Below are 22,127 nucleotides of genomic sequence, written 5' to 3'. Positions count from 1 at the left end.
ACGCACCTAGGGGGGGGAGGGAGGTCAGACATTTGTGATGATGTGTGACCAGTGGGGGAGGGGTTGAGAAATGTGACGTCAATTCAAAATGCGCAACTTTAAATACATATAGAATTGTTATAACAACACTAATTTTGATTAAATCTACTAAGGTCACTTTTACATATTCTGTTTTTATTAAAATGGGGAGCCCTTCCACTGAAGGGCAACAAAAATAGTTTACACTCATTACGTTGCTCCTCTCCACAGACATCTTTAGTAAAGGTATTTAAAAGCTTTTATTTCAAATATATACAGTCAATAGTTTCAAAGTAACAACAACCCCCGAGAGGGACATTGCCTCCGATACAGAATCCCCCACAGTTCCGCAACACATAGAAAGTACTGACAACCGCAACACTCTTTCCTGGTCCATCCGATATATAGCAAACAAGAATCCGCCATTGCCGACCCGAGTCTCACTCCTCAATTCCCAGTACTATTGCTAAATTTATTTTTATAAGTGCGCGGCACAGAGGCGGAGGCCACTGCCATTTCTTTTTTGCTGCCTCACTGCCCATTCTTGCCTTATCCACCTCCACCACCCGCCAAAGCAGACTGCAGGTCAGGCGGTAAACATCTGCAGGTGTCATATCGGTGCCCCTGGTCATCAAACCTCGCGCCTTCCACAAGGCTTCTTTTACAGCCACAACAATGGCCCATGCCTGAGCCCAGGCCCTTCCCACCCTCCGCCGAAAGACTCCCCAAATAATGCTTGGCATATTAACCATGACAGGATAGAAAGGTGCTAACAAAGGCTGGCACATCTCCCACACTTCCATCGCAAAAGGACATCGCACAAACACATGACCCGCGTACTCATCCGCAATTGGCGTGAATGCATAAACGCTCTGCACGTCAGCCTATCCCATACCGCCAGACAAGATATTTCCCATTGCACCTTAGTTAGTGCCTCAGAAGACACGTTTCCCCATATTTGCTGGTGAAGGACACTCCATGCACCTGCTACCCCTTTCACAGGTCTCCTTCTTGACCATCTCAGCAAGAACACTTCGTGGGATCCACGAATCTCTTACAAGGCCGGCTCATATTCTGCAATGTACTTGCTAACCGCAGCACACAGCCACCCCTGCGTCCAAGCGAGGGGCGTACAAAGAGGCAGTGAAGCCATCGCTAATCTACGTAGGAGCCATGCCAGTCTATATCGCACAAAATATGGGGCTTTTGCCTGGAGCCCATCTGCAAAAAACAAGCGAATTGTATTACAAACAAAGCTTGTACTCAGAGTACGTGCGACGTTAGGGGCTCCCCTCCCACCGTTCGCGGGATTTGTATACATGGTCTCCCTCTTCACCCGGTCCATCCCACCCCCCCCAGATGTGCACCTGGCGGAAAGATGTATGCCAGGTAATTGAGCACAGGTAACATTTCTGCTTTCACAACCAAAATCTTCCCTTCCATAGTAAGGCTTCTGGTCATCCATCTGACCAGCCTGCCCTTCATAACCTTAATCTTTTCCCTCCAGTTCCTTTTCCCTGAATCCTTTAGATAAAATGTGACCCCCAAAATCCTAATCCCTTCCACCTGTACTCTCAGCTCTGTCGGGCAACCTTCAAAGAGCTTAGGGTTTCCAAAAAACATAATCTCACTCTTACTCAGGTTAATCCTAGATCCCGAGGCTAAGTGAAAAAGCTTCAGACAGGACCCCATTTATCAAAAGTCTACTAGAAAGATTACAATATAACTTTTGTACCCAACTAACCAGTTGTTCTCCTATCCCCATATGAGTCAACACCGAAAACAAGTAGTCATGTGATATGCGGTCAAAAGCTTTCTCTTGATCTAAACTAAGGAGCCCCAGTGGCCCTCCCCCTTCTATTGTGGACTCTATGACTTCCCTTAATAAGATGAGGCTGTCTGAGATATGTCATGTTCAGCAAGGGAGAGGAGGCCTTGGGCTAACTAGCCGTGCTCCTTGGAGTAAGGCCACTGCACCAGAGCGGCGGAAGATGGTAGTGCAGGAAGTACGACATCAGGAGGAGGCTGCAAGTTGGGCCAAGGCAGTCTCTCTTGCCAAACAGGGACAGTGGACTCGATGGGACAGTGTGGAGAATAGGAAGATCAGCTGGAAGGATCTGTGGGCCATGGAAGCGAGGCGGTTGAGCTTTTCCATCAGAGCAACATATGACGTCCTTCCAACACCAGTTAATCTTCACCAATGGTATGGTGAAGATCCGGACTGTGCCCTCTGTTCCATGCCAGCCAACCTCAGGCACATTCTCACAGGGTGTAAAACAAGCCTCACTCAAGGACGCTACACTTGGCGTCACAACCAAGTCCTTAAAAACCTTGCGTCCACCCTGGAGGACAAGCGAGCTGCCACCAACTCCCTACCACCGCCAGCAGCATCACACCCCTTACGGACGACCTTTGACCGCGAAGGGGCTAAACCACCGAGAAGCGGCTCTACACCAATAGAGCGAGACCAGCTGCGCTTGGCCCGCGACTGGAAAATGCTAGCTGACATTGGCCGGCAACTTGTGTTTCCTCCGGAGATCGCAACCACCACCCTAAGACCTGACATGGTGCTCTGGTCCCGTTCGCTCAAGAAGGTCTTCATCATTGAGCTCACAGTACCCTGGGAGGACTCAGTAGATGAGGCTTATGAGCGAAAACATCTGCGCTATGCCGATCTAGCTGCCGAAGCACGGCATCATGGCTGGAACACAGAAGTCCGACCAGTGGAGGTGGGCTGCAGAGGTTTTGTGGCAACATCTACAACCAGACAGCTTAGAGACCTGGGAATTAAGGGCCAGAGCCAGCGTTCGGCAATCAGAGCTGTATCGGAGGCGGCAGAAGGCAGCAGTCAGTGGCTCTGGATGAAGAGGAAAGACCCCAGCTGGGCCCCAAAGTGAGAGGGCCAGGAGGTATGCAGTCAACAATGCTTGACTCAGGGAGGAGGACACCCCTGCCATGCATAGTCCCATGGGATGTTGGCTATCAACAACAAGGCAACTCCTATGACTAATTGGGAATGGGACGCAAGCGTAGGATTGATCACCCTGTCGCTGGCCGCCTTTGGGGAGGGTGTATAGTATGAAAGGCCGAAACACCCTAGGATCCAAAGGTTCACTACTGACGATGCGCTCCCCAAATTTCACCAGGCTCACTGTTCATGAACTCTTGGAAGTGCTTGCACAAAGGATAGTAACATCTCATCCTGTGTTCTTTGGAATCTGAATATCTGGACTTGTCCAGTGACTGCTGAGAAAGATCAGCTGACAACAGGGGAAAGTCCTTGTGGCGGCACGGAGAGACGGCTGACAGGAGGGAATAGACCCCACTGGGACAGTCATGGGTTAGCTTCCCATTTCTGTAGTTTCCCATGCTTCGCAGTATGTTGGAAACACCCGCTTTAGCTACAGAAAGTCAACATACGAGAATACCCCTAGAGTCTGCGAGAGCGGGGGCGGAAGATGACTCATCGACTGACAACATGGCAACGACTGGACCGAAAACGACTACGAGTAATGAGAGCATAGCACAAGAGAACACCACAGCAACTGTCACAAGTTCCGCTGCAACAGCAGGCCACAAACAGATGCAGGTATGTGTCTGTGGTTGGAGGAAAGTTACATCACACCATGGGTTGAGGATCCACCAGGGGAAGAAGGGGTGTTTGGGTAAAGAGAGACAGAGGCCTCGCATTGATTACTTTCTGCGAAAGCGATCAAATCAGTCGAATGAAGCACAGCAACTGGACGCAAACCATAGTTTGCAGTGCATCAGTACCACTGTCATGGAGGACGTAAACTCAAGCACCGAAGTAACAACTGAGGTGGAACCAACAACAGGAGTGGAACTCACCCAGCCTCCCAGACCTGCAGTCGAGAGGAGACTACCAGGGCACAGACCGTATGTGAAGTGGCCTGGCGCCAGTGACAAGAAGTTGTGGGAAACAGTGAATACTGACCTTACTTTGACCCTCGAGAAACTTCGAGGCACAGTGGAGAAGAAGTTGGAGAGGATGGGGGACATCATGTATGAGTACGGGGCAGAAAGCTTTGGAGTGCAAGAGGCAAAAGGCGGGAGAAAGGTTCCAACCCCACCAGTTTCCAGGAGGCAACAAGAAATCAAGCGCCTCGTTCAAGAAAGGAGACAGCTTAAGAAACAGTGGAAGAAAGCCTCAGAAGTGGAAAAGGAGGGCATAGAGGCCCTTCAGGCTGACATCAAAACCCGGTTGGCATCCCTCCGTAGAGTAGAGAACCTACGGAAGCGCAGAAGGAAGAAAGAACAAACTAGAACTCGATTATATAAAGATCCCTTCAAGTTCCTTAAAAGTCTCTTCACGAAGGAAAAAAGTGGAGTTCTAAAAACAACAAAGAAAGACCTAGAAGAGCACCTGAGAACAACACACTTTGACTCAATGCGACATGAACATCTGGCCATCCCATCAGATATCCCACCCATTAAACCCCCGGAACATCAAATTGAGACCAGCCCTCCGACATGGAAAGAGGTGGAAAACACAGTTCGAAGGGCAAGAGCAGCATCAGCCCCGGGGCCAAATGGAGTACCGTACAAAGTGTATAAGAACGCACCAGACATCCTGAGGTTCCTCTGGAGGCTCATGAGAACAGCTTGGCAAAAGAAGATAATACCCAAAGTGTGGCGTAGGGCAGGCGGGGTCCTGATCCCTAAGGAGAAGGATACAGTGAACATCAGCCAATTCCGCCCAATCTCTTTACTGAATGTCGAGGGTAAAATCTTCTTTAGGGTCATTGCCCAGAGGATGGCCGAGTACCTGCAAAGGAATGTGTACGTCGATACATCTGTACAGAAGGCAGGGATATCAGGGTTCTCTGGCTGCTTGGAACATTCCAGCATGATCTGGCACCAGATCCAAATGGCCAAGGTGGAGAAAAGGGACCTCCATGTAGTCTTCCTCTACCTCGCCAATGCATTTGGCTCTGTGCCCCATGAACTCCTGTGGTCTGCCTTCAGATTTTTCCACATACCGGACACCATCACAACTCTGGTGAAGTCGTACTTTCAGGATCTGCAGTTCTGCTTCACCACCTCAGAGTTCACCACCTCATGGCAATGCCTGAATGTAGGTATAATGGCGGGATGTACCATTTCTCCATTGGCATTCATAATGGCAATGGAGGTTATCATCAGATCCTCAAAATGGGTTGCTGGTGGACAGTGAGTCGACACTGGTTTTCGCCTCCCTCCACTCAGAACCTACATGGACGACATTACAACATTGACCACCACTGTCCCATGCACCAGGAGACTGCTCAGAAAACTCGAGGAGAACATCAGCTGGGCCCGTATGAAGATTAAACCATCCAAGTCACGCAGCATCTCGATTGTGAAGGGAGTACTCTGTGACCTGAAATTCTTCATCGAAGATGACCAAATCCCAACAGTGTCTGAGCAGCCGGTAAAAAGCCTTGGAAAGTGGTATGATGCAAGCCTGAAGGACAAAGACCAGGTGCAACAGCTGCGCAAAGACATCAGTAGTAGCCTACAGTCCATCGACAACACCCAGCTACCTGGAAAGTTAAAGGCCTGGTGTCTGCAGTTTGGTCTCCTACCCCGGGTGTTGTGGCCCCTAGCAGTGTATGAGGTTCCAATCTCAACAGTGGAGAAGATGGAAAGAGTAGTCACAAGCTACTTAAAGAAGTGGCTCGGAGTTCCACGATGCCTTACCACCATAGGCCTCTATGGAGATGGTGTCCTCAAGCTGCCCCTCACCAGTCTAACCGAGGAATTCAAGTGTGCAAAAACCAGGCTCCAGATGACACTGAATGAATCTCGAGACCCAGTGGTGAGCAACAACGCGCCGACCTTGGCAACTGGGCGCAAATGGAGGCCAGGAAAAGCAGTCCAGGAGGCAACAGCAGCTCTCAGACATGCTGACATTGTGGGTCATGTTCAGCAAGGGAGAGGAGGCCTTGGGCTAACTAGCCGTGCTCCTTGGAGTAAGGCCACTGCACCAGAGCGGCGGAAGATGGTAGTGCAGGAAGTACGCCATCAGGAGGAGGCTGCAAGGTGGGCCAAGGCAGTCTCTCTTGCCAAACAGGGACAGTGGACTCGATGGGACAGTGTGGAGAAGAGGAAGATCAGCTGGAAGGATCTGTGGGCCATGGAAGCGAGGCAGTTGAGCTTTTCCATCAGAGCAACATATGACGTTCTTCCAACACCAGTTAATCTTCACCAATGGTATGGTGAAGATCCGGACTGTGCCCTCTGTTCCATGCCAGCCAACCTCAGGCACATTCTCACAGGGTGTAAAACAAGCCTCGCCCAAGGACGCTACACTTGGCGTCACAACCAAGTCCTTAAAAACCTTGCATCCGCCCTGGAGAACAAGCGAGCTGCCACCAACTCCCTACCACCCCCAGCAGCATCACACCCCTTACGGACGACCTTTGTCCGCGAAGGGGCTAAACCACCGAAGAGCGGCTCTACACCAATAGAGCGAGACCAGCTGCGCTTGGCCCGCGACTGGAAAATGCTAGCTGACATTGGCCGGCAACTTGTGTTTCCTCCGGAGATCGCAACCACCACCCTAAGACCTGACATGGTGCTCTGGTCCCGTTCGCTCAAGAAGGTCTTCATCATTGAGCTCACAGTACCCTGGGAGGACTCAGTAGATGAGGCTTATGAGCGAAAACATCTGCGCTATGCCGATCTAGCTGCCGAAGAACGGCATCATGGCTGGAACACAGAAGTCCGACCAGTGGAGGTGGGCTGCAGAGGTTTTGTGGCAACATCTACAACCAGACTGCTTAGAGACCTGGGAATTAAGGGCCAGAGCCAGCGTTCGGCAATCAGAGCTGTATCGGAGGCGGCAGAAGGCAGCAGTCAGTGGCTCTGGATGAAGAGGAAAGACCCCAGCTGGGCCCCAAAGTGAGAGGGCCAGGAGGTATGCAGTCAACAATGCTTGACTCAGGGAGGAGGACACCCCTGCCATGCATAATCCCATGGGATGTTGGATATCAACAACAAGGCAACTCCTATGACTAATTGGGAATGGGAGGCAAGCGTAGGATTGATCACCCTGTCGCTGGCCGCCTTTGGGGAGGGTGTATAGTATGAAAGGCCGAAACACCCTAGGATCCAAAGGTTCACTACTGACGATGCGCTCCCCAAATTTCACCAGGCTCACTGTTCATGAACTCTTGGAAGTGCTTGCACAAAGGATAGTAACATCTCATCCTGTGTTCTTTGGAATATGCCTGGGACAGCACATGTTTGGTCTGCTTGTGTAACTTCAGCCACCACACTTCCCAATCGTGCCGCAATGGTTTTGGCCAATATCTTGTAATCTGTATTCAACAGAGTAATTGGGCGCCAGTTCCCGATGTCGCTGCGGGCCCCCTTCCCCTTATATATAAGGGATATAACCCCTCCGCTCATGGACTCCGGCACTGGTCCATCAGCCAAGATTTCCCTGTATAAATGCAACAAGTCCTGTTTAATAGTGTCCCAGAACTTGATGTAGAATTCGGCTGGTATCCCGTCGCTAACAGGAGTCTTTTGCAGCCGCAAACCTCTCACGGCCTTATTCAGTTCCTCCATTTGTATTTGCCCATTCACCTCGTCCGGGGCCTTGACCTGTTGTTTAACTTCCCCAAGAAAAAAATCCCGGGCGTCCACCTCCGATATTTTATGGCTATAGAGGTCTGCATAATACTCTCGTGCAACCTCAACAACACCTTCCGTCTGTGTCTGCCTACCAAGGCTAGGGCTAACGAGCTCATGGATGACACTGTTGGGTTTCCTGCACTTACTAAAAAAGAAACGCGTACACTTTTCTCCCTCTTCCACTGCCCTAACCCGTGCCCTAAAAACGAACTCCGCTGCCTGATTTTCAAGTGACAATGAAATCTTGTATTTTAAATGCCTTATTTCGTCAACCATAGGAAAAGCTAATTCCAGCAACCGGTATGCCTTCTCCAGCTTGTCGTTTAAGCCCTTCATCTCATTCCTAACACTCATCCTTTTGCTGTGTGCCTGATAGAAACCCCTAGTCCGAATTTTAACCATCTCCCACCATTCAGCCATGGTGCCGAAGCAACACTGTAGGCTCCTCCATTCTTCAAAATGCTGAATGAAAGCCCTCGCCAGCTTCTCATCTTCCAGGAAACTCGTGTTCATTTACCAGATCCCTTTCCCTAACATTACTCCCCCCAGGATTTGAATCTTCGCGGTAATCAATTTGTGATCCGAGAAAGAGACTGGCACAGTCTCCACATGCTCCGCTGTAACCTTAGCAGACACAAAAATAAAATCAATTCTCGAATGCAAAGATCCAGAGCTACTGACCCAGGTGAAGCCAGGAAGTGCTGGGTGCAAGAACCTAAAGGTATCAGTCAAATCAAAATCTTTAACTAAGCACTGAGCTGTCTAGAAGAAGGATCTATCCTCCGACTGCCAGTGGCAGGCAGAACGTTTGATAAGCTGAGTGGGCAGTTAAAATCTCCACCCAGGACAACATGTCTCTGTGTGATCAGCAGGGCAGATATATTACCCCACAGCTCCACTCGCTCCGAACACTGCGTAGGAGCATATACATTAATTAGACGGACTGCAGTTCCTCTATATATGGCATCGACATAATGCAGTCGGCCAGGAACAACTTCCTGGGCCTCCTGTACCTCCACACTTCGGCTTCCTATGAGGATGGCAACCCCAGAGCATCTGTTAGCATTTCTCCCAGACCAAAAACATTGTCCATCCCAGGATTCAGTCAGTTTTGCCTGGTCGAGGGAATAAGGCAGGTGGCATTCCTGCAAAAAATAAATGTCTCTCTTTAGAGTCCGCAAATAATGAACCGTTGCTTTACGTTTAGCTGCTCTCCAGATTCCCCGCACGTTGACCGATGCAACAGAGAGCGCCATGACCAAGGGTGTTTAGTCCGGCTCAGCAGAAAAGTCCTCCAACAATGAGTAGCAATTTTCATCAACAAGGTCCAACAAACTCTCGGCTTACACAGATTTCGGGTAAGACCCAATCTCTTGGCTCAGCTTGGCTGTTATCTCTTCTTCAGATGAAGCCAAGTTTTATGTTGAAGAGTCAGACAATTGGGGGCATTTCCCTGGAACAGACCATGATGAGGCACTCGGTGCTCTCCTCTTCCTCTTTGCTTTCTGCCAGCCTGTCCTCTCGAATGACACTCTCTTGTCCACTTTCTTCTGCCGTTCTCCATCGTCCTCTGTCGTCTCAGCTTCCACTGCCCAGTCAGCCACAGTTGGCTCAGAGACTGCCTCCTCCATCACATTGGCCCTGGAGCTGTCTTCCTGCTGACTTGTAGATTCTCCCCCCTCCACAGGCAGCGCTTCCAGCTCCTCTCTTTCATCCTCCTGCTCCAATAGTGGCGCTCTCTGGACTGTCGCTCCATCGACATCGTCAGCAACCAAATTATGTGGAGTGTGCTCCAACAAAGGTTCGGCTTTCTCATCAGCAGCCTTGTTTTTACGTGCCCGGACCATGTTTGCATATGATTCAGGGCAGTTTCGGTAAAAATGGTCCTTGCTTCCACAGAGGTTGCATTGTGCTGGGGCTCGGCAATTATCCACTGTATGATCCAGAGACTTGCAGCGGTAGCACACTCGTGCTTCACATGCCACTGCTAGATGACCCCGTCTACTGCACCTTCTGCAGAGCTTGGGTTGGCCTTCGTAGACAACGAAGCCTTTACTACCACCAATGTTGAGGGCTCTCGGAATCTGTTGCAGGGCACCGACCGCAGCTCTCAGCCTCACCCGCCACTGTCTAGCACCAGTCCAGATGCCCAGTGAGTCCTGGACGCGTTTGCAGTTTGACAACAGATGGCAATGCAGTCGCAGCCACACCTCCACATCATGATCCGGAAGCGATTCATTATACAAAAAGACCGTCACCATTTTCGTGTCCAATTCTGACAGCAAATGCAGCTTGAGCAGAGACAGGGGCCTCTCGCCTGCTTTTTCCTCAAAACGTGTCAAAAAGCACTGTAGACAATTGCTTGTCTTAAAACTAACATCAAAGGCTCTGCCGCCCAGAAAAGCTATCAAGCAAAATAGGTCCATGGGCTCAAATTGCAGCATACCCATAACCACAGTTCGCACAAAAGTCGAGCGGTCCATAGTCACCTCTTTTGGCACGTCCTCCTTGAAGGCAACTCGGACACAGTTGTGGCGTCTGGCACGATCCGGAGTGAAGCCTGCTCCCGGCCCACCGCGCCTACGGCCTGCACGTTCCTGGTGCTGTTCTGCCGATGCAGGTTCTGCATTCACCTTGGCAGTCTGTGCCAGCTGGCCCGCAGGTTCCCCGATGTCCGTAGCACTCCTGTCAAGGCCAGCAGGCACGTCCAGCCTCCCCAGCAGCTGGTTCCCCTCAGTCGAGACTGACGACTGAGCCAAGGCACTCTCCTTCCGCGCTCCAGACCGTTGAGCTGTGGCAGCTTCCACCTCCGCAGCAGTCGACGTGGCTTGCTCATCCCGGATCATCTCCACAGCTTGGCAGGTCTCCAAATCTATTGGCAGAGCACCCACTGGCCTCACGGCCAGGGTACCCGCCTCTCCACAGGAAATCTTTAGTAAAAGGCGAAAGATTTATTCGCTTTGAAGAGAAACCAGAGATTACTCTCACCCCTTTGGCTGCTCAACCTATTAGCCCACAGAAACCTATATCTAGGCTATGGGTCCTTCCATTTTCTCACACAAATGAAAATAAAATAACTTGTGGAAATATGTATTCATAAGTTGGTGGACATGTAGTTGAATCTGTGTATTTAGTTAGTTATTTAAATCATACTAACATTATATATCTAAAACTGTATTCTAAGTCGATTCCTGGTTGGATTCCTGTCTGTCTGGTTGGCGCTTGAGCCGTGTTTGGGCGGGCTGATGTCACATCTCCCTCTACCAGCCACCCTGCACCCCAGATGTGTAGCCCGCACAATGTGTGAGAAAGCTGGAGGTCATGCAAGGCGATGGAGAGAGCGGAAGGTTGTGAAACAGAGGAAAAAGAGAGCCAAATGGGAATAGGAGAGGCAATGAAAAGTCACAAACATTAGGAAGGGGGATTACAGAGAGGCAAGGGAGAATGAGATGGGAATGGGAGAGGTGGAAATGTGGAGAACATGGGTGCGAGATACACAGGGAGAGAGATAGGGAAGTGGGTGAGATCCAATGGAGGGCGGAATGTAATAGAGATAAAGGTAGAAGATGGAACAGAGAAAGAGACACAGAGAGAAAGCAAGAAATTGAGAGAAATTGGGATATACAGAACAGAGAAGGGAAGAACATGGTTGAGAAAGACAGGGCACTATATTTATGATGCAAACTTTTGCTGGCTGGCAGGGAGAGAACATGCAGATTTCTTGGTTCTTTCGGTAAAGTCTCGTAGAAGGGAAATATTACTCTCCAATAAGCTGAGCTACTAACTACTAACAAAGCTACTGTTAGTAGCTCAGCTTATTGGAGAGTATATTTAATATATTGATGATACTGATGTGGTTTATATTTTAGTTTTTTTACGTGGTGGTTTAGCTGCTGCAGCTCCTTACTATTAAAATTCCTTCCCTCTATTACTGCTAACCCTACTCCCTCCCTTTTGTAATAAAAGACTCGGACGCTTCTCTCTGTCCTGTGTCCTTTATTTGGGTTCGATCTCTTTTCCCTCACGGCACTCCCCTATATACTCTCTGCTCTGCAGCCCCAGGCTGCTGTCGCTCACGTAGCCCAACTCCCTCCTAGCAACCCCGCTGCTGTCTCGTCGTGCAGACCCCTGCTGCCCAACTCCTCCCTTACAGACCCGCTGCTCTCTGCAGCCTCCTCGCTGCTCCTGCGGCCCGGGGGTCGGTCACCGTTGGCCGACGGTGCCGATCCTCGTGGCCCGGGTGTGTGGCGATCTCGCCACTCTCTCTCTCACCCTTCGCCCTGCGTGGCCTCACACTTCCCCAGTCTCCGATCACTCCCGACTGCTTCCGGTTACCCCCCTTATAGACCTCTACCCTCTCCCCCACGTGACGTAACTCCTCCCCCCATGACGTCACTTCCGGGAGGTCGTTTACGCCCGCATTACACCACCCTCCCCCGTAGAGAAAATCCAGCCGACCTCGGCTGAACACAACTCCAATAAGCAATGCGAGCGAACACGACCGAATACGAAAAAGGACACAGAACACACCATAATATACCGAAAGAACAAGAACACAACACAATAATTAACGAAATGTGAGGGATTTCGAGCGGGTGCGGGTCGCCGGGCCATCCCGGACGGTCGGTGGCCCTCCCGCCGAGCGGGAACGTGGCAGAGTTTTAAGAGCGACAGGCTGAAGTTCGTCTGTCGCTATTGGAGGCCTGGCAACGTCCCGGTCCCCTATTCTCGAAGGCGCAGCATCAGAGGCGTCCCGCAATCGTGTCCGCGGCGGGGTTGGAAGGGCTGCGGGCCTCAAAGGTTCCGCAGCCATGGTAGGCGCACCCCGAGCTGAGTCTTCTTTCCCCTGCCGCGTCACGGCCGGCTCGTCTGTGAAAGTCACGACAGGCGCTCTAGCAAAGTCAGCAGGCACAGGCAAGGGCGAGTCGGCAGCAACAGACCCCGGCAAGGCAACCTCAGGAGATGATGCATCCGGTCGAGGGGCCACGTATGGTTTCAACCGAGATGTATGGACGAACCAACGCCGAGAACCAAACCGAACACGCGCCGACTGTGGGTTGGGAACCTCGATGAGGTGAACCGGCCCTTGCCATGGCTTATGTAACTTGGGAGAGGTACCTGGCTGCACCTGTGGACAATGGAGCCAGGCCAGGTCCCCCGTTTTCCAGGGGCATTCCCCTTTTGAACGTCGCGCACACCACTCGTTCCGAGCCTGGGCTTTGGCCGTAGCCATGCGAGCCCCTAGCCGCGCCTCAGTGACTCGGCGAACGGTGTCCTGAATATAATCAGGAAGAGGCTTGACAGGTCCCCTCGCTCCGGTTCCCAACTGTTCATTAATCGGCGGTATGTTTTCACGACCGTACATTAGAAAAAACGGCGAATATCCTGTAGCCGCATGCGGCGTCATCCGGTATGCTGAAAGCACCCCAGGGATATGCAAATCCCAATCCGATTATTTTTCACTAACCGTATGGCACAACATGGCGGACAGGGTCCGATTAAGCCGTTCCACAATACCATCCGTTTGTGGGTGGTAGGGAGATGTCCGTATTTTTTTTGTACCCAGAGCCGCACACACCTCCCCCAACAATTTAGAGGAAAAATTCCGGCCTTGGTCTGTAAGGAGCCTCTCCGGCGCCCCTTTGTCCATAACATACCCAAATAGAAAGGCGTCTGTCATAGACGCCGCTGACTGGTCAGGCAAAGGCCAGGCCATCGGCCAGCGGGAGAGGTACTCCACCCCTACCAGCAAATATTTATTTCCCCTAGCGGATGGCGGAAAGGATCCCAAAATATCTAACGCCACCAACTCATTAACTCGAGACACCTGAATAGATTGTATCGGCGGCACATATGGATGTTTAGGTGGCTTACGGCGGGCACAATCGGGACACGCGCGAACGTGCCCGACGACATCCGTCGTCGTGCCGTGCCATTAGTAGTCTCGCTGCAGCGTCAATAGCGTCTTCTGCACCCCCAGATGTAAAAGCGTGTCACAATGCAGAGTCCTAATCAATTCGTACCGCAATGATGCCGGTACAACAAGACGCCAGCGTTCCTGCATCCCTTCCCTCCACATCAGCAAGCCATCACGGAAAGCGGTTTCTGGCACGCCTCCCGCACAGAGTCTCCCACTCCCCTTCACATGCCGCTTACGTAACGTTACCAAAGAATCATCCAACATTTGTTCCCGAATCCACACAGACCTCGGGAGATGTAGAATGCCATCAGCCGGTCCCCCATCAGCCGGCCCCGTCTCAAGCGGAGCTTCCGGCACTTCGACTGCCAGCGCGACAGGCGGAGGGGGGTGCTGAATCGGGCCACACCTATGCGTCCCCGACGCACACGCGCAAGGGGATCACTGCGGCAGCCTGGAAAGTGCGTCCGCATTAGCGTGACGCACTCCCTTCCGATGGTGAATTTGTAAGGAAAATTTTTGCAGCGTGTCCAACCACCGCGCCAGCTGGCCGGATGGTTGGTCCATTTTAAGAGCATACTGCAAGGCCGCATGATCCTTGCGAACAATAAACAAACAACGTACAGATACGGTCGAAATTGGCGGAGAAAAAAAACAATAGCCAAAAGTTCCCTGCGAGTGACGCAGTAGCGGGTTTCAGCGGGAGACAAAACCCGGCTACCATACGCCACCACGCGTTCCACACCACCTTTGGACTGAGATAACACCGCCCCAATGCCCGTGTCACTCGCGTCCGTATCCAGAATGAAGGGATGTGCAAAATCCGGATAATCCAATGTCGGTGCCGTAACCAATAGATCGCGTAGGCCTCGAAACGCCGCCTCCTCTGGCGGTCCCCAAGCAAATTTGTGTCCTTTACCCGTCAGGAGATGCAAAGGCCTCGCGATCGTAGCAAAATTTGGAACAAACCTCCGATAATATGAGGCGAACCCCAAAAACCGACGCACATCCCCCACCGTGGCAGGGGTTGGCCAGTCACGGACGCACGCAGTTTTGTCCGGATCTGTGGCCACCCCATCCGCACTGACGATGTGCCCCAAATAACGCACGGAGTGTTGCAGTAGGTGACATTTCTTCTTGGTTCTTTCGGTAAAGTCACGTAGAAGGGAAGTAATAAAATAATAAAAATAAAACATAATAAAATTAAATAAATCTCACGACGTTTCGGCTACAACGCAAGCAGCCGTCTTCAGGTGAAGAATGAGACACTACCAAGCTAGGAGCTTATATATAAACTGGGTTGGAGGTGGAAGAGTGCCTTAACAAAAAAGAATGTGCATATGAAGAGGAATTTAGCATATTCATGGAAAATGCGTAGGAGGTGGGCGGGGGGGGTTTCATGAATATGCTAAATTCCTCTTCATATGCACATTCTTTTTTGTTAAGACGCTCTTCCACCTCCAACCCAGTTTATATATAAGCTCCTAGCTTGGTAGTGTCTCATTCTTCACCTGAAGACGGCTGCTTGCGTTGTAGCCGAAACGTCGTGATAATTATTTCATTTTATTATGTTTTATTTTTATTATTTTATTACTTCCCTTCTACGTGACTTTACCGAAAGAACCAAGAAGATGAATCCCTGCAGTCACGAAAGCTTTAAATCGAAATTTAGGTGACATTTCTTAGGCTTAAATTTCAAATTAGCAGAACGCATCCTGATGAACACGGCCTCCAACCACGATAAATGCTCGTCAAAAGTGCGGCTGAAAACGATAATATCGTCCAAATATATAAGACATGTCTCCCACTGCAACCCCGTTAATACCAACTCCATCAACCTCTGAAAAGTGGCAGGGGCCGCATTCAGCCCCATCGGAAGACAGTTAAATTGGAATAACCCCTGCGGCGTACGGAAAGCAGTCTTTTCTCGCGAGGACTCGTCAAGGGGAAGCTGCCAGAAGCCCGAAGAGAGATCTAGCGTTGAAAAGAACTTCGCCCCCGACAAGGCATCAAGAGAGTCGTCCATACGCGGCAGGGGATACGCATCTGCCACCGACACTTTATTTAATTTACGAAAGTCTACACAAAATCGCAATTTGCCATCTTTCTTCTTGACCAAAACAACAGGTGCGCCCCATGGGCTGTTAGACGGAGATATTATGTCCGCAGCCAACATGTCATCCACTGCCCCTCGAACATGCTCTCGCTCAGCCGGACTCATCCGATGCGAGTTCAACCGAATAGGGGCAGCGTCCCCTGTGTCAATATGATGGTAAAGCAACGAGGTGCGTCCTAAGTCCAAATCATCGGAGCTAAACACATCAGAATAGCTCGATAATAATTTACGAATCGCACAACGTTGTTCCCCGGAAAGAGCTGAATTCTCCCCACACAATTCAGCAATCCAGCGGTCATCTACAGCTCCGGGGCCCGAAACACCTCCAACAAACCCCCGGCTGGACAGATCATCATGAGCTGTAAATGCAGTAGTGGCATGTGCCACAACGGTACCCGCCGGCACACACACGCTTTAGGCACTCGCGTTAAGCACCTGCAAAAACGGCTGCTGGTCTGGCCGAACAATAGTTTGTGCCCCAACCAGCGCCGATCCACCCGTGATGGTGGCGGACGGCGACTAGGGGTCGGCACGGTTTGGCTCAAACCACCAAACCGCGGTTTGAACCGAACCAAATCGGTTTGGTTTGGCTCTGTTTGAACTGGTTCGGTTTGGTTTGGGGCTACGAAAACCGACTCAGTTTGGCTCGGACAGGGTGGAACCGGCTCAAACTAGTTTGGTTCAAGCCAACTTAAGAGGTTTGGTTTAGCTTAGTTTGGTTTGGTTTTGGTTTGGTTTGGTTCAGTCGTCGCTGGTTTGGTTTGGATTGCTCAATTTGAAACCAGTTTGAGTCGGTTCAAACCGTGCCGACCCCTAACGGCGACAACAAAACCCCAATCGCTCCTTGACGACCAGGTACAGGCTTCCGATAACGCAAAGGAATGAGAATCTGTGAGGCAGGTGGAATATCAACAGACACTTCGGACAACGCCTGCACCTGGGCGACAGGAGCAGGTCGCCCCCAGGGCGACGGCAAAAACGCAATTTTACGGCCTTCCGGTAATTGAATGCAGTTCTCATTAATTCTAATTAGAATGGGCATTTTGGCCAGAAAATCGGTCCCTAATAAACAAGGAACCGCAAGAGACCTCGAAATTAACACAATTCCCGAGGCCGACACTCCCCCAATAGCGATTGTAGCGTACACCTGGCCCACAATGCCCATGCTACCCCCGTTCGCGGCGACGCAGGAAGCGTAAGCCGGACTCACGGCCTCTGGTGGGATGTTCAAGAGATGGAATATTACATCCGAAATAATGGTCGCGGACGCTCCGGAATCTACCAAAATCCGTACGTCCACCCCTTGTATCGACCCAGGTACGGTGGACGAACCGGTAGCGGCCGCGACGACCCGCCGAGCCAACTTACGCCACTGCGTTACCGAACGACAAGGCGCAGTCAATGGCCTCCCGTTATTAACAACACCCGGATCGCATGACAATGGTGATGAGTGAGGTGTCAAGCCTTGCCGGGTGTCTGGTGCGCACCGACTTGCCTGTGCTGGCGAATCCTTTCTTGGAGCGGCCGCTGTCGAGGCCTCCTGCTAGGGCGGACCCGGGACGCGGGCCCAGCAGTCCCTGGCATAATGGCCCTTACGCCCGCAGCGGAAACAGTCGATGTTGTTGCGCCTTGCTGTGGGCGCCCCGTCCCGACGCGGCCATGTCGGCGGCGCAGCCCGCGGCCCCGGCCACGGAGCAGCGGCAGCCGACAGCTCCTGCGGGCTCCTGTCGTCCGGCACATAAACTGCCTTCTTGGGGTCCCAACCCACGGCTCCCCCTTCGACGATGGGCCCACCCGTCCACGCCGTAACTTGCTTCCACCGGCGCAGGTTGAACTGGGCGTCCAGACACTTAGCCGCAGCCCGGGATGTGAGCTTCTCATGACCGCACACCGGCATGGGAATGCCGAGATCCCGGGACAACTCCAGCATCTTCCCCAGGATGAGAGGTTCCAACAGGTCAGGCTCCATCTCCGGGTATGCGGCCATTGCCAGCTCCAGTACCGCGCCCCTATACGCCACCGGAGACTCCTCGGGTGCGCGTTGTCGTTGCACAAACCGGCGATGAGCATCATCCGGCGGCTCGTAAGCGTCTGCCATTTCGTCGAACACACCACGCAATGTTTTCTTCTTCGCGGCTTTTATAGAGCGAAAGAATCTAACGGACTCGTCATCAAGGAGAGTCGGAAGAACTTCTAATGCCTCGGCGTCAGTCCACCTCGCCGAGCGTACCGCTGCCAAAAATCTGCAGGCGAACGCACTCCAATCGCCTCCGATGGAGAATTCCTTGACAGTCGTTAGGTGACGACTGCGACGCCTTGGCGCGTTCCCTCCAGCCGCTGACTCATCCGGTGGCATGTTCAACATGGCGTCGCAGCGTGGTGTCGACAAGATGGCGGCCTTCCATTGCGGAGGGCTCAAAATGGCGGCTTCCCGCCTTTCGTCGTGCGCCACGCCCAAGATGGCATTTTCGTGCCGCGTGGCTGATGGCGTCGACATCGAAGACAACCCGGGCTCCTGCGGACCACCAACATCTCCTTCCCACGCCGTCCTCGGCGTAACGAGCTCACACAACTGTGCAAGTACGTTCTTGAGAGTTTCAAGTTGCTCCGCCATCTGACTCCATCTTAAATCCGCGTCCTTTGGTGCAGACTGGTCCACCGACGCGGCGACATCTTGGACCCCCGGACCCGCACTCGTCCCAGCACGGATCTCCTCCTCTGCCGGAGTCGGGTCCACCGCAGGAGGAAGGTCATCGTCGTCGGAAGATGAAGCCGATGCCGGAGACGGAATATTCTTTTTTCTCAGTTGTTTAGCCATGCCGTTACATTTTTGACACCAGTGTAATAAAAGACTCGGACGCTTCTCTCTGTCCTGTGTCCTTTATTTGGGTTCGATCTCTTTTCCCTCACGGCACTCCCCTATATACTCTCTGCTCTGCAGCCCCAGGCTGCTGTCGCTCACGTAGCCCAACTCCCTCCTAGCAGCCCCGCTGCTGTCTCGTCGTGCAGACCCCTGCTGCCCAACTCCTCCCTCGCAGACCCGCTGCTCTCTGCAGCCTCCTCGCTGCTCCTGCTGCCCGGGGGTCGGTCACCGTTGGCCGACGGTGCCGATCCTCGTGGCCCGGGTGTGTGGCGATCTCGCCACTCTCTCTCTCACCCTTCGCCCTGCGTGGCCTCACACTTCCCCAGTCTCCGATCACTCCCGACTGCTTCCGGTTACCCCCCTTATAGACCTCTACCCTCTCCCCCACGTGACGTAACTCCTCCCCCCATGACGTCACTTCCAGGAGGTCGTTTACGCCCGCATTACACTTTGATGCTGCTAATCCTGCATACTGCATAATGCACGGGCATAATATGACTTTGAAACCCCCCCCCACCTCCTACGCATTCCACAAGTAGTGACTAATCCCATATCTGCATTTCCCATAAATATGCTAAATTCCTCTTGATATGCAAATTCCTTTGTCAAGGCGCCCTTTCCCCCTCCAACCCAGCTTAAATATACGCTGCCAAGCCTGGTGGTGTCCATTCAGACGCTGTCTTTCCGACAGACCTGTTCTTCACCTGAGGACGTCTGCTTGCGTTGTGGCCGAAACGTCGTGAGCATTATTTTATTTATTTTTATTATTTTATTATTCCCTTCTATGTGACTTTACCGAAAGAACCAAGAAGATGAATCCCTGCAGTCATGAAAGCTTTAAATCGAAATTTAATCCTGAAATTATATTAATCACAGGAACACGGTCCAGCTATTTCAGTTGCTTGAACAAGGCACCCTTTTTTACTTTAAAATTGGGGATTAGCGCGAACGCAGTCCCCCAGTACCAGAAATTATACAGTCGAGTTTCCCGCATTTGGGGAATTTCCAGGGGTCAAACCACCCGCAGTGCAATGGATAAGCCTCGCCCTGGGAGGACCACCTAAATGATCATGGTGCCTCCCCTGTCAGGTAAGTATGAGTTGAGGTGCCCCCTCTATCCGGATAGTTACCCAATCCCTATTCCTCTACTCTATGGGGTCTCAAGAGCTCTGTTCTCTTTGCTCATAATCGAATTGATGTGAATAATATTTTCACCAAGACAGTTATACTGGATTAAACACTCTCGTTTCAGAAGACAATTTGATAAGCAAAGTTGTCACGTGTTACAACAACACTGAGCTGAAGTGTTGATGTAATACGAGTAAAACTAAGGTTTTCTGGGTAATAAAAGCTCGGGATACCTGGAGAAAAAGTTGCCAGATTACAGGTTTCGTTTTAAAATCTAGCACTTGCTCTTGTGCAGGATCTTCCACCATCAGTGGCATACACTCTAACCCCGGTGTGAGAACAGAGCATCGCTGGGGCTCCAAACATGGTTGTTATTCCGACTGTGTGTCTCTCTATGGATTGCACTCGCATGTTCGCGTCCTTGGATTGTATTCTCATGGGGCTAATCTCTCATGAACACTGCTGTTGTGCGCATATGCGGGCATGATACTCTTATGCGGCAATGGAAGCTCATTCATGCTAATCTCTCTCTCTCCCGAATCCCCCATTAACACAACTGAGGTGCTTGCATCCGGGGGTGGAATTCCTTTCCAGCTCAGACCCTGCTTGCTTGCCCATTGCCACATATCTAGCCTTGTTGTCGCTGCTCTCTCGTTATTTCAGCAGGTCCACTGCTGGATTATATTTTTTCCGCCTGAGGAAGACCACATGTGTTGCGATCTAAACGTCGTCAAACAATTGGGGTAATTTCCCTGGAACAGACCATGATGAGGCACTCGGTGCTCTCCTCTTCCTCTTTGCTTTCTGCCAGCCTGTCCTCTCGAATGACACTCTCTTGTCCACTTTCTTCTGCCGTTCTCCATCGTCCTCTGTCGTCTCAGCTTCCACTGCCCAGTCAGCCACAGTTGGCTCAGAGACTCCTTCCTCCATCACATTGGCCCTGGAGCTGTCTTCCTGCTGACTCATAGATTCTCCCCCATCCACAGGCAGTGCTTCCAGCTCCTCTCTTTCCTCTTCCTGCTCCAATAGTGGTGCTCTCTGGACGATTGCCGCTCCATCAACATCGTCAGCAGCCAAATTATGTGGAGTGTGCTCCAACAAAGGTTCGGCTTTCTCATCAGCAGCCTGGTTTTTACGTGCCCGGATCATATTTGCATATGATTCAGGGCAGTTCCAGTATAAATGGTCCTTGCTTCCACAGAGGTTGCATTGTGCAGGGGCTCGGCAATTTTCCACAGTATGATCCAGAGACTTGCAGCGGTAGCACACTCGTGCTTCACATGCCACTGCTAGATGACCCCGTCTACCACACCTTCTGCAGAGCTTGGGTTGGCCTTCGTAGACAACGAAGCCTTTACTACCAACAATGTTGAGGGCGCTCGAAATGTGTTGCAGGGCACCGACCGCAGCTGTCAGCGTCGGTCGCGACTGAAGCCGCCATTTTGTCGCCGCCGCATGGGGTTGCCGCTTCGGGTGGGAGCGGCGGGGGGGCTCGCAACCACCGTCTGACATCCATAAAATAATCCGGCGTTTGCGGGGATTGGAGCTCATTCGCTTGGCGGTTTGAATCGACCGTCCGCTCCGCCAAGTGGACAGATGAGGAGGCGTTGGAGGTCCTGCCAATGCTCCTCGATGACGCATCTTTAAAGTTTTTACGCTCTATCCCGACTGAGAAGGCGACACCAAAAGGGGCTTTCGACAAGATGGCAGAAGCATACGAGCCTCCAGACGACGCTCACCACAGATTCGTCCAAAGACAACGGGCACCGGAGGAATCACCCGTGGCCTTCTGTGGCACTCAGGATTGTGCTGGCCATGGCCGCGTACCCCGAGACCGAGCCCGATTTGCTGGAGCCGTTGATACTGGGGAAGATGTTGGAGTTTTCCAAGGACCTCGCCATCCCACTGCCCGTGTGCAGCCACGAGCCGTTAACCTCTCGGTTGGTGGCCAAGTGCCTCGATGCGCAGTTCAACTTGCGCCATTGGGCGCAGATGGTCGCTTGGACGGGCGATCCGGCCATTGATGGAAAACCCATAGGGTGGACACCATCGAAGGTCGTCTTCGCCCCGGACGATGCGGGGCCTGGCGACCTCACTGCAGCGGCGGGCCAGTGGGTCCCACAGAGGAGAATGGTGCCACGCTCGGTGCCCTCGTCGGCGCCTCGCCGGGACGGTGCGGGGGCCGGCCAGCGGGCCGACATGGCGTGCTATTGATGCGGCCGACTCGGCCACTTCGCGCGCGACTGCCGGGGTCGCCCTCGTCCACCTCTTCATTCGGAGTCCCGGCTTAAGGACGCGCCGTCGAAGTCGGACGGTGACCCGTGTCAGGCAAGTCGGTACGCATCAGACAAGGCCTGTCACCTCATTTATTGTTGTCTGCGTGCAATCCGGGGGCCTGTCCTACCTGGGGGGACCCTAGCTGATTCGCATCGGACAGTAACGCA

The 22,127-nt window shown here is 52.1% G+C and overlaps 1 non-coding gene and 1 pseudogene across 1 annotated transcript; both read right to left on the bottom strand.

Moving 5' to 3' along the window:
* Positions 1–10,573: 10,573 nt before the first annotated feature.
* LOC144723930 (U5 spliceosomal RNA) lies at positions 10,574–10,628 on the bottom strand (annotated as a pseudogene).
* An 8,860-nt stretch (positions 10,629–19,488) lies between these two features.
* LOC144723688 (U1 spliceosomal RNA) lies at positions 19,489–19,652 on the bottom strand. Its single transcript, XR_013586261.1, has one exon. It is a non-coding gene; the product is annotated as a U1 spliceosomal RNA (small nuclear RNA).
* Between the last annotated feature and the right edge of the window lie 2,475 nt (positions 19,653–22,127).

The sequence above is a fragment of the Lampetra planeri genome, chromosome 1 (genome assembly GCF_965212315.1).
Source record: "Lampetra planeri chromosome 1, kcLamPlan1.2.h2, whole genome shotgun sequence".
Taxonomy (NCBI): domain Eukaryota; kingdom Metazoa; phylum Chordata; class Hyperoartia; order Petromyzontiformes; family Petromyzontidae; genus Lampetra; species Lampetra planeri.
The sequence above is the reverse complement of the archived record's forward strand: the minus strand, read 5'-3'. Positions and strand labels throughout refer to the sequence as shown.